We start from the raw sequence: 12,705 nt of genomic DNA on the forward strand, positions 1-12,705 counted from the left end.
AAAGCATGAACCACCACACCGCAGGAGTTTGAGACCAGCCTAGACAACATAGGGAGACCCCCCATCTCTACAAAATTTTAAAAATTGGCTGGGCGCGGGTGGCTCACATCTGTAATCCTAGCACTTTGGGAGGCCGAGGTGGGTGGATCACAAGGTCAGAAGTTCAAGACCATCCTGCCCAACATGGCGAAACCCTGTCTCTACTAAAAATACAAAAAATTAGCCAGGCGTTGTGGCAGGCACCTGTAATCCCAGCTACTCAGGAGGCTGAGGCAGGAGAATCACTTGAACCCAGGAGGCGGAGGTTGCAGTGGGCCGAGATTGGGCCTCTACACTCCAGCCTGGGTGACAAGAGCAAAACTCCATCTCAAAAAAAAAAAAAAAAAAAAAAAAGCTAGGCATGGTGCCACCTGGCTGTAGTCCTAGGTACTCAGGAGGCTGAGGCAGGAGGATCATTTGAGCCCAAGAATTTGAGGCTACAACGATCTATGATTGTACCATGGCTCTCCAGCCTGGGCAACAGAGCAAGATCCTGTCTCTTAAAAAAAAAAAAAAAAGGCCAGGCGTGGTGGCTCACACCTGTAATCCCAGCACTTTGGGAGGCCAAGGCAGGCGGATCACAAGATCAGGAGATCAAGACAATCCTGGCCAACACAGTGAAACCCCATCTCTACTAAAAATACAAAAAATTAGCCGGGCGTGGTGGCGGATGCCTGTAGTCCCAGTTACTCGGGAGGCTGAGGCAGGAGAATGGCGTGAACCTGGGAGGCAGATCTTGCAGTGAGCAGAGATCGCGCCACTGCACTCCAGCCTGGGCGACAGAGCAAGACTCCACCTCAAAAAAAAAAAAAACAAAAAACAAAACGCTGGGCACAGTGGCTCATGCCTGTAATCCCAGCACTTTGGGAGGCTGAGGCAGGCAGATCACCTGAGATTGGGAATTCCAGACCAGCCTGACCAACATGGAGAAACCCCGTCTCTACTAAAAATACAAAATTAGTCGGGCGTGGTGGCGCATGCCTGTAATCCCAGCTACTCGGGAGGCTGAGGCAGGAGAATCGCTAGAACCCAGGAGGCGGAGGTTGTGGTAAGCCGAGATCGGGCCATTGCGCTCCAGCCTGGACAACAAGAGTGAAACTCCATCTCAAAAAAAAAAAAAAAAAGCAGGTAAAGTATTTGAATAGGATTTTTCCAAAGAAGACATACAAATGGCCAATAGGGTTGGGCATGGTGGCTCACGCCTGTACTTTGGGAGGCCGAGGCAGGTGGATTGCTTGAGGTCAGGAGTTCGAGATCAGTTTGGGCAACACAGCAAAACGCCATCTCTATTAAAAATAATAATAATAATGTTTTTAAATGGCCAAACAAGCACATGGAAATATGGTCAACATCATTCATCATCAGAGAAATGCAAATCAAAATCTCAATGAGATACCACTTTATATCCACTAGGATGGCTAAAATAAAAAAGACAGATAAGGCTGGGTGCCATGGCTCGTGCCTATAATCCAAACACTTTGAGAGACCCAGGTGGGCAGATGGGTTGAGCCCAGGAGTTTGAGACCAGCCTGGGCAACACAGCAAACCCCATCTCTACAAAAAATACAAAAATTAGTTGGGTGCGGTGGCATGCACCTGTGGTCACAGCTACTTGGGAGGCTGAGGTGGGAGGATCACCTGAGCCCTGGAAGGTTGAGGCTATAGTGGACCATAGTCATGATCACGCCACTGCACTTCAGCCTGGGGGACAGAGTGAGACCCTGTTTCAAAAAAAAAAAAAGATAATAAATGTTAACAAAGATATGGGGGTAATCAGATCCTCATATGCTGCTGATTGAAATATAAAATTGTGTCACTGTTTGGGAAAACAACTTTGCAGCTCTTAAAAAAGTTCAACATTAAGCTACCATGTGACCCAGCAATTCCACTCCTAGGCGTATACAGGGACAGAACTGAAAATGTCTTCACACAGAAACCTGTACACAAATATTTATAGCAGCATTATTCACAATGCCCAAAAGGTGGGAATGACCCAAAGATTTATCAATTGATGAATAGATAAACAAAACATGAAACAACCATACAATGGAATATTATTCACCCATAAAAAGGAATGAAGTACTGGTATGTGCTACAACATAGATACGCCTTAAAAAATTACAGTAAATCAAAGAAGCCAGACACAAAAGACTACATATTGTAGAGTTCCTTTTATTTTTATTTTTAATTATTTTATTTTATTTGAGACAGGATCTTACTTTGTCACCCAGGCTGGAGTCCTGCAGCCTCAACTTCCTGGGCTCAAGTAACCCTCCTGCCTCAGCTCCCCAAGTAGTTGGGACTATAGGCATGCACCACCACGCCCAGCTAAATTTTGTACTTGCTGTGCAGATGCAGTTTCAGCATGTTGCCCAAGCTGGTCTTGAACTCCTGAGCTCAAGCGATCCACCGGCCTGGGTCTCCCAAAGAGTTGGGATTACAGGCGTGAGCCACTGCAGCCCGCCAAATGGTTCATTTCATACAAAATGTCTAGAATAGGCAAATTCATAGAGCTAGAAAGTAGATTCATGGTTGCCAGGGCCTGTGTGAGAGGGATGGAGAGTGGCTGCTGATGGGTACAGACATTCTCATCTGAGAGTTGAATGCAAAACCTTGTGCATGTAATCAAATCAGGGTAATTGGGATATTCATCACCTTGAATAGTTATGTGTTCTTTATGCTTGGAACATTTTAATTATTCTCTCCTAGTTATTTTGAAATGTAAAATTGACTAATGTTAACCATTATCACCTACTGATCTATGGAGCACCAGGTCTTATTTCTTCTAAGTGTATATTTGTACCCATTAATAAACCTCTTTTCATCCCCCTCATTGTGGTTTTGAGATGGAGTCTCGCTCTCTCGCCCAGGCTGGAGTGCAGTGATGCATCTCGGCTCACTGCAACCTCTGCCTCATGGGTTCAAGCAATTCTCCTGCCTCAGCCTCCTGAGTAGCTAGGATTACAGGCACCTGCCACCATGCCCAGCTAATTTTTGTATTTTTAGTAGAGACGGGGTTTAGTAGAGATGGGGGTAATCAGATCCTCATATGCTGCTGATTGAAATATAAAATCAGCAGGGGGTTAGTCAACATGTGTATCAAAAGTGGTATTTCTGTTTGGGGTTCATCTACTCTGGCCACAGCATGATGTTTGTTCTCAACAACTACAATGTGTTCAGATTTTGAAAACCCATATGTCATAAAAACTTTAAAAGAGATGCAATTCTTGCAATGTCAAGTGGACTAAAACATTCCTGGTAAAGAGCTTACAGTGGATCACTCATTTGAGTTTGAAAAACTTAGAAATGAACCTATCAAACACCAGCAAACCCTGTGGAATAAAACTACTGATGCAATGAAGAGAGCTGAAGAGATTAAACAGAAATGCCAAGATGGCCAAATGTGGTGGCTCACGCCTGTAATCCCAACACTCTGGGAGGCCAAGGTGGGTGGATCACCTGAGGTCAGGAGCTCGACACTAGCCTGGCCAACATGGTGAAACCCTGTCTCTACTAAAAATACAAAAATTAGCTGGATGTGGTGGCATACACCTGTAATGCTAGCTACTCAAGAGGCTGAGGCAGGAGAATCGCTTGAACCCAGGAGGCGGAGGTTGTGGGGAGCTGAGATCACACCACTGCACACCAGCCTGGGTGCCACAGAGCGAGACTCTGTCTCAGAAAAAAAAAAAAAAAAAGGCAGCCATAAAAAAGAATGAGTTCATGTCTTTTGCAGGGACATGGATGAAGCTTGAAGTTATCGTTCTCTGCAAACTAACACAGGAACAGAAAACTAAACACCACATGTTCTCACTCATAAGTGGGAGTTGAACAATGAGAACACATGGACACAGGGAGGGAACATCATCACACACTGGGGCCTGTCAGGGGGTGGGGGGCAAGGGGAGGGAGAGCCTTATGACAAATACCTAATGCATGAGGGACTTAAAACCTAGATGACGGGTTGATGGGGGCAGCAAACCTCCATGGCACATGCATACCTATGTAACAAACCTTCACATTCTGCACATGTATCCCAGAACTTAAAATAATAAAAAAAAGAAACACCAAGCTAAATGTATAATGAACAGATTGAAGAAAAATAAAGAGCTACAGAAAATCCAGGACATCAAAGAAGTCAAGCAAAACATTTATCTTATTCAAGCTCCTCTTGCAGGCAAAGGAAAGCAGTTGGAAGAGAAAGTGGTACAGCAATTACAATAGGCTGTGGACATGGAAAATATCTCTTAAAAGTCTGTAGGCTGGGCATGGTGGCTCATGCCTATAATCTCAGCATTTTGGGAAGCTGAGGTGGGAGGATTGATTGAGGCTAGTAGTTTGAGACCCCCCTTCTCTACAAAACATTTTTTTAATTAGCTAAATGTGGTGGTGTACCCCTGTAGACCCAGCTACTTGGGGTGGGGGTGTGGGGATGTCAAGAGTGGGGAGGCTGAAGTGGGAGGGTTCCTTGAGCCCAGGAGGTCTAGGTTGCAGTGAACTGTGATTATGCCACTGCACTCCAGCCTGGGCAACAAAGTAAGACCCTGCCTCAAAAAAAAAAAAAAAAAAAAAGGCTCGTAATCATTTCTTTTTTTTTTTTCTTTTTTTTCTTTTTTTTTTTTTTGAGACAGAGTCTCGCCCTGTTGCCCAGTCTGGAGGGCAGTGACACGATCTCAGCTTACTGCAACATCTGCCTCCCGGTTTCAAGTCATTCTCCTGCCTCAGCCTCTGGAGTAGCTGGGATTACAGGCACCTGCCACCATGCCCAGCTAATTTTTGTATTTTTAGTAGAGACGGGGTTTCACCATGTTGGCCAGGCTGGCCTCGAACTCCTGACCTTAGGTGATCCACCTGCCTTGGCCTCCCAAAGTGCTGGGATTACAGGTGTGAGCCACCGCACCCGGCTTTCATTGTAACTATTTCTATTTATTTATTTATTTATTTATTTGTTGAGACAAAGTTTCGCTCTTATTGCCCAGGCTGAACTGCAATGGGGTGATATCAGCTCACTGCAACCTCCACCTCCTGGGTTCAAGCGATTCTCCTGCCTCAGCCTCCCCAGTAGCTGGAAGTGCAGGCATGCGCCCCCACGCCCAGCTAATTTTTTGTATTTTTAGTAGAGATGGGGTTTCTTCATGGTGGTCAGGCTGGTCTCAAACTCCCGACGTCAGGTGATCCACCCACCTCAGCCTCCCAAAGTGCTAGGATTACAGAGATGAGCCATTGCGTCTGGCCCATTGGAACTTTTCCTTTCTTTCCTTTCTTTCCTCTTTTTCCTCTCTTTCTCTCTTTCTTTCTTTCTGACGGAGTCTCCCTCTGTCTCCCAGGCTGGAGTGCGGTGGCGCCATCGGCTCACTGCAAGCTCCGCCTCCCGAGTTCACGCCATTCTCCTGCCTCAGCCTCCTGAGTAGCTGGCACTATAGGCGCCCGCCACCACGCCCGGCTAATTTGTGTGTGTGTGTGTGTGTGTATTTTTTAGTAGAGACGGGGTTTCACCGTGTTAGCCAGGATGGTCTCAATCTCCTGACCTCGTGATCCACCCGCCTCGGCCTCCCAAAGTGCTGGGATTACAGGCACAAACCACTGTGTCCGGCCAGAGTTTCGCTCTTGTTGCCAGGCTGGAGTGCAATGGTGCGATCTCGGCTCACTGCAACCTCCACTTCCCAGGTTCAAGTGATTCTCCTGCTTCAGCCTCCCGAGTAGCTGGGATTACAAGCAGGCGCCACCACGCCCAGCTAATTTTTGTATTTTTAGTTACTAAAAATACAAAGGATGAAGAGCAGAAGGGAAATCCCCAAATTCAAGCAAGCACAGAAATCCATGATTGGAGACGGGGTTTCGCCATGTTGGCCAGGATGGTCTCAATCTCTTGACCTCGTGATCCGCCCGCCTCTGCCTCCCAAAGTGCTGGGACTACAGGCGTGAGCCACCGTGCCCAGCCCATTGTAACCATTTCTATATGTACGTTTAAAAATGTCCTTTGGAGACTTAGAACTTCCAAATTATTTATTTTTTTACATAAGGGCACTTAAATGAAAGGTGATTAAAAAGACATCTCTCCGGCCGGGCGCGGTGGCTCAGGCCTGTAATCCCAGCACTTTGGGAGACCGAGGTGGGCAGATCACGAGGTCAGGAGATCCAGACCATCCTGGCTAACACGGTGAAACCAGGTCTCTACTAGAAATACAAAAAATTAGCCAGGCGTGGTGGTGGGCGCCTGTAGTCCCAGCTACTCAGGAGGCTGAGGTAGGAGAATGGCGTGAACCCAGGAGGCGGACCTTGCAGTGAGCCGAGATTAGCCACTGCACTCCAGCCTGGGCGACAGAGGGAGACTCTGTCTCAAACAAACAAACAAAAAAAAAGTCTCTCCTACATTGCTGTCTGCAAAACATCAGATATTACGGATGTTAGACTGCACCTCAATGGTAAACCTTCACTGACAGGTTCACTTACATCAATCATGAAAATTCTGTTTGTAGGCTGGGTACGGTGGCTCATGCCTGTAATCCCAACACTTTGGGAGGCCGAGGCAGGCTGATCACGAGGTCAGGAATTTGAGACCAGCCTGGCCAACATGGCAAAACCGCATCACTACTAAAATCACAAACATTAGCTGGGCATGGTGGTGAGCACTTGTAATCCCAGCTACTAGGGAAGCTGAGTCAGGAGAATTCCTTGAACCTGGGAGGTGGAGGTTGCAGTGAGTGGAGATGGCGCCACTGCACTCCAGCCTGGTCAACAGAGTGAGACTGTCTCACCAAAAAAAAAAAAAAAAGAGAGAAAATTCTGTCAATACAGAAGTGAATTGTGGACGTAAAATGGTCATGCCATTTGGTTAATGGCACTAGGCAGCATTTATATAACAACTAATGACAAAAATTCACAGCTAGTGATATATAAAATAAAATATTTTTGCAGTAAACAAACAAAATTGGCATGGCTTCCAGCTGAGCTCACCTTCACCCCACTCACCTTGTAAATGGGGTCATCCCCTGAGTTAACACAGTGGAATCCCCCTCCCGTCTCTCTCTCATGTCTGTCGGTTCTTCCCCAGCAATAGTCCCTGGAGTGGCCCCTATTAAGGGCCTTGACATCCACTCCCACACTCAATTTTACAACCACCTCCTTTGGGACTCCCTGTTTTGCACCCCTCCTGTCTCTGGCCTCTGTTCCTTGAGTCCTGAACCTGAACTGGATTCTGTCCTGCCCTGTAAGGTCCTCCTCAAGCTGGCTGACACCTAGGAGTCCTGCACTTGCCCACTGATAAGCGACATCTCAGGCCTCAAGCATTCATGCCTTTGCACATTTTATTCCCTTTTCCTTGAATGCTTTTTCTCCTCTTGGAGATAAATAGTAAATTCCAACTCAAATTTCAAGACTTTGGGCAAATGTTACCTTGCCTGAGGTCATCGGACCCTTCCAGGCAGGGTCCCCATGTCACTTCTGTGTGCTCCTGCAGCCTCTGGGCACACCTCCATTGTGGGGTTGAGTACATGGCAAGGTTATTATCTTTTTGCACATGTTTTGAGTCTAGGCAGTGTGGCAGGTGCTCAGTCTTTGTTGAATGACTGCATAATGAAGGGTGCATTATACAGGACAATTGTTTCTCTATCTTTTGATATACCTGGTTATTCAAACCTACATCCATTTTGTTACACAATGTCCTTGTATAAAATCACACATGAGAAATTACTTTTGGAATTGAAAATAAGGAAAAACACGTTATTTCCTTCTACTGTAGAAACTCTATGTTATAAAGAGAAGCATGGAGTCCTTTGTGTTCCCCACCCCCTTCCCTTCTTCTCTTGCTTCCAAGAAGCTTAGAGCCAGGTTTAATGTTCATTCACAATAATCACATTAGCCTTCCTGAACAGAATTTGGCTTTTCCTCCTCTTTCTGGTTTTGATTTTCTATCTTTTCTCTAGTAACCTCTTTGAAATTAGGCAGTGGAATATGGAGGGGAAGGAATGGGTTCTGTAATCAGAGAAACATGCATTCAAATGGCCCTGCACCTCGTGGCTGTGCAACTTGAGCAATTTACTTAACCTCTCTGAACCCCCAATTTCCCTTTTATAGGGTGATTATAGGGAATACGTTAAAATGTATGTACTGTATATAGCACATAGTAGAGGATCAAAACATGATGATTACACAAAGTGGGGCTATAAGTGAAAAAAATAATTGAAAGTGTCACTCCAGGCTGGCCTCTGGAAGAATAAGCAGCCATTCACATGGGATGACTTGGGAAGGAGCAAGGCCAACTTGCAGCCCCTCTCCCCCAAGTCGGTCCCATCACTAGGATCACTATCCAAGGGACTGTTTGAAAGATGCCTTCTTAACTGGGCTGAGAGATCAGCTCACCAGGAGTGGGCACATATAGCACATGGTTCCGCAGAGCAGGGCAGAGGGAGGAGAGATCCTAAGAGGAGGAAGAGAAGGAGGAGGAGGGAAGGAATGGAGGGAGAGGAGGAGGAAGAGGAGGAGATCGGGGAGGTCCTTGGCTGGATGTGGCCAGGCCCTGCAAGTGTTCTCTGTGCTGGGGTTGCTGAACTACCTAAAGCAGCCCTGTTTGCCAAAGCTCCTTTTTGGTTCCTTCCAGCGTCTTCTGGGAGGAATGTGGAGGGTTTCAAGGACACAGAGCCTGAACACAAAGAAGTTAGGGCAGTGGATCCCTAAAGTGAGGGCAAAACCCCAAGAGATGAGGGGAGAGACAGGCCAGTAGCAACAAGAGCCCCAGGCTGGAATCCCGGCTCTCATAACCCAGTGCCTGGCCCTGAACCTGGCAGAGGGGCCGCCAAGCCTCAGTTTCTTCATTTGAAAAATGAATCTAGTAATAGTGCCCTCCAGCCTGCTGTGAAGATCAAATGAGGTCAGGTTTCTGGAGGCAATTTGCACACTGAACAAGGGTTATTCTTGAGTAAGTTATTATCCAATTTTGCCTGGGGCTGGCTCTGTCTCTTTATATTAAACTTTCAAATGGTACGTATTAAAATGGACCTACCTATATAGATTTAAAACATTTTAAATCGCAGTAGTTCTGCAAAGAACAGTAAGGAGTTTGGAGGGGATTCTTTCTATATCTTCAACAGCCTTTTTTTTTTTTTTTTTTTTTTGAGACAGGGTCTAGCTCTGTTGCCCAGGCTGGTGTGCAGTGGTGCAATCACAGCTCACTGCAGCCTCGCCCTTCTGGGCTCAAGTGATCTTCCCACCTCAGCCTCCTGAGTAGCTGGGACCAGAGGCATATGCCACCACACCTGGTTAGTTTTTTAATTTTTTGTAGAGATGGGGTCTCACTATGTTGCCCAGGCTGGTCTCCTGGACTTAAGCCCTCCTCCTGCCTCAGCCTTCCAAAGTGCTGGGATTACAGGCGTATGCCACCATGTCCTGGTGTCAGTAGTCCTTTTGACAGACAACTGGAAGTCAGATGAATGAATGGGCCCAAACTCCCGCAGGAATTTATCAAAAGAAGCAAAGGCAAAGTAGTAATTATTTTCTGCTCCTTCCAGGGGCCTTCCCCTTGCTGGGAAGAGACTGCCAACCCCCAAGGTGGCTGCCTTCCCACCCATCATATCCTTGCCTCAGAAGAGGGGCTCCTCAGGGGACAGCCATCCCAGCCACACTCCGGCAAAGCTCAGTTCAGCTCTACTGCCCTCTTTCCTGGAGAACCACACAGGAGGATCATTAATTAGTTATTCGTGATGCCTAATTAAAAATCAGTTCCCCAGAAGTCTAGGGTGTGAGTTTTTGGTGATAACAGGCTTGGTTTAGAATAAGACAAAATAATTTGTATAAGCAGCCTAACTCAATGCCAGGTGCAGGGCCGGGGCTCAACCAGTATTTGTTGAGTGTGAATCCGAGGGCTGAAATCTCCTAATGGGAATATGCATGTGCACACGCATACACACACACACACACACACACTCAGAGAGAGAGAGAGAGAGAGAGAGAAACATGCCCAGGACAGATCTCTTCTCAAAGCAAAATGTGGAAGATGATTTTCGTGGCTGGTGGTTCTGAGCAGAGTTGTTCCCAATACACAGAGTGGTTCTCAATACACACATCTGCAGTGTCTCCACCATGGAAAGATCTGACTGTCGGACTGAGGTCGGTTAGATAGGGTGGTTGGGGCCTCCCTTAAAGGGGAACCAACTTGACCGACTGGCAATTGCGTAAACTTCATCAGGCTCCTGGTTAGAATATCCTGCAGCAAAGAGGATGGAGAGCAGAAGGGAAATCCCCAAATTCAAGCAAGCACAGAAACCCATGATTAGTGTCCTTGGGCTGACCTACGCTCATTTTAATGCTAAAAAACACACAGGCCAGATGCAGTGGCTCACACCTGTAATCCCAGCACTTTGGGAGGCCAAGGTGGACGGATCACGAGGTCAAGAGATTGAGACCATCCTAGCCAACATGGTGAAATCCCGTCTCTACTAAAAATACAAAAATTAGCCAGGCGTGGTGGCAGGCGCCTGTAGTCCCAGCTACTCGGGAGGCTGAGGCAGGAGAATTGATTGAATCCAGGAGGCAGAGATTGCAGTGAGCCGAGATCGTGCCACTGCACTCCGGCCTGGTGACAGAGCGAGACTCTGTCTCAAAAAAATAAATAAAAAACACACCCCGGGTGGAGAATTAAAATGCTAATGAGATGTGTGTACTAGCATGTACAGCAATAGCACATGCACACCGAGGGTACCCCACAACATGCTTAACAGCAATGCCCATTCGCACTCTTTTATGAATAATCATGTAAATTTCCCATATAGGGAAGCACCTCACTGCCAGACAACTCTCTCACTTCTGAGCAGCCCGCTCTGGCCCAGCCGTCCCAGTATACCTTTGCTTTGCAATAAACTTCTTTACCTATTTTTGCTTTGTACTTGCTCTCAAATTCTTTTGTGCAGCAGTCAAGAACCTGAATCGGCCCAACGACACCATAAGTTGGCAACTGCAGCAGGACCTGGGTAAACTGAGTCAAGAAGTAAGAATGATCTCACCACCTCATGGCTACAGGTCTAATCTTCCTCCTCTCTTTATATCCTCCTTTTGGCCACCTGATAATTCCCTTCAGCTAAGACTGTCATGCTCCATCCAACTGGTTTCCAGTTCACCTGTGGGTGACTCATGGAGATGGGAAAGTTAGACTCTCCTCAAGTAGCGTGTGGCTGTCTTAGTCCAGTCAGACAGCTGGCACATATGAAAGCGACGGGGAAAAAGCCTAGGCTGCATAATGCCAGGTGACCTTTCAATCCGTCTTCTGCTGCTGATGATAACTATTACTTTTGTTCTTTAATCCCTTATGGGTGGGGCGATGAATTTTATTCCTTAATCTCCCAATTGGTTTCTTGGGTGAATCCTGTCAAATGTCTTGTCTGTCAGGAACACATTAGATTGTATGAACATTCTTATCGTGACCAAGTAAAAGATCTCAAAAACTGGGGATCTCAGCCTTTTTGTATCCCTAATCAGACAACTTTGTCAATGTTTTAAAGCAAAGATCAGGCAAATAGAAAATGGGCCTTTCTTTTCTTTCTTTCTTTCTTTTTTTTTTTTTTTGAGACAGAATTTCGCTCTTGTTGCCCAGGCTGGAGTGCAATGGTGCAATCTCAATTCACTGCAACCTCCGCCTCCTTGGTTCAAGCGATTCTCCTACCTCAGCCTCCCGAGTAGCTGGGATCACAGGCGTGCACCACCATGACTGGCTAATTTTGTATTTTTAGTAGAGACGGGATTTCTCCATGTTGGTCAGGCTGGTTTCAAACTCCTGACCTCAGGTGATCTGCCCAACTTGGCCTCCCAAAGTGTTGGGATTACAGGGATGAGCCACGCACCTCGCCAAAAACGGGTCTTTCAATCAATTGATGCTCCCCCAACCCTAGTAGGCTTGGCTGTTTTCCAGATCCTTAAGTTGCTCTTTTTTCCCCTGCTTCATTTTCCCTCCATACAGTTGCTCTTTAACAGAGGAAAATGGGATGTAGAGAGATCATGGTACCATAGAAATGTCAGCTCTAGGGCTGCCCACCCAAGTCCTGGGCCTTTAATAAGAGAGCATTAGATGTACAGAAAAGGCCAGAAGAGTCTAAGCCCAGGAAAAGACTCCCTCAGCTAAATGAGGAAAAGAAGTTTATCTGCCTCATTCCACATTGGTCACTCACCAATAACTGTAAAGACAGGGACTAGAAGTGGTACCTCTCCTTGTGGGAAAACTGGTAAAACCACTTTCGAGAAGACTGTCAGCTGGCCATCAAGGTACGCTTGACACCAGGGACAGCGGGGCCTGGGAAGCCCAAGCGAAAGTAAGGGGACGCCCAAGCTAAATTTTGTCCCTTCAGGCTTAGAGCCTTCTTCATTTTTTTTTTTTTTTTGACATTAGGCTACTAATCAAGATGGGTAACTGATATGGTTTGGGTCTGTGTCCCCACCCAAATCTCATGTTGAATTGCAATTCCCAATGTTGGGGGAGGGACCTGGTGGGAGGTGATTGGATCATGGGGGCTATTTCCTCCTTGCTATTCTTATGATAGTGAGTTTTCACGAGATCTGATGGTTTAAAAGTGTGTGGCACTTCCCCCTTCACTCTCTTTCTCTCTCTCCTATCACCATGTGAAAATGTACTTGCTTCCCCTTCACCTTCTGCCATGATTGTAAGTTCCTGAGGCCTCCCCA

The sequence above is a fragment of the Pan paniscus genome, chromosome 12 (assembly GCF_029289425.2).
Source record: "Pan paniscus chromosome 12, NHGRI_mPanPan1-v2.0_pri, whole genome shotgun sequence".
NCBI lineage: Eukaryota > Metazoa > Chordata > Mammalia > Primates > Hominidae > Pan > Pan paniscus.